The sequence below is a fragment of the Austrofundulus limnaeus genome, unplaced genomic scaffold (genome assembly GCF_001266775.1).
Source record: "Austrofundulus limnaeus strain Quisiro unplaced genomic scaffold, Austrofundulus_limnaeus-1.0 Scaffold2772, whole genome shotgun sequence".
NCBI lineage: Eukaryota > Metazoa > Chordata > Actinopteri > Cyprinodontiformes > Rivulidae > Austrofundulus > Austrofundulus limnaeus.
In genome coordinates, this window is record NW_013955174.1 from 2,285 (window position 1) to 3,041 (window position 757).

The window sequence follows — 757 nt, forward strand, 5'->3', positions numbered from 1 at the left end:
ACTCTCAACAAGGTCCATAGTACGGACCGGTGATTTGATGATTTTGTCCAAATATGTCTTGTCCCTCCGTGTCAACGTGGTAAGAGGTGGATCGACAACAGGTTTCAACCAGAGCACCGATATCCTGTAATGTGTAAACACAGATAGTAAATATTTTTTATACCTTTTAAATATAAAGTAACTATCAAACTCACCGCGTTTAGCGAATACTCAGAGTTGATGAGGTGTGCGTATTCTTCAGGTCTGTAAATGGAAGTCCACATTTCCTCTATAGCCTCCAGGTAACAACGATCTTCATGGTTGCAATATAACATCAACAAGTAGTCATCGTCGGCCTCGGACAACCAACAGTCTCCCCAACGAGCTTTCTTGTAAAAGTACTCCTCGATCATTTGGTGAAAACTGACCGGTTGAAAGGATAACTTGTCTTTACGTAGGATGTGCAGAAGCCGATGTTTGTTTGTCTCAAAGAAATCATCGCAGGCTCCGTCCCACGCTATGTCATAATACACTTTTTTATTGGGATCGTTATCAACCATCAACTGTTTTTCAAACCACCGAAACCAATTCTTGTACGCGTCCCAGATGTTGCGAGCAATCATAACAACCCCTTCTTGGCACAACCTGGGTCCGCTCAATAGTATGTTTAGATACCATCCTCGATCTTTGCTTTTTTCTATTTGCGCAACATATTCTATATAGCCCACATAGCGGTTGGTTTTGCAGTTCGACAACCACATCAGAACCAACTGGATAC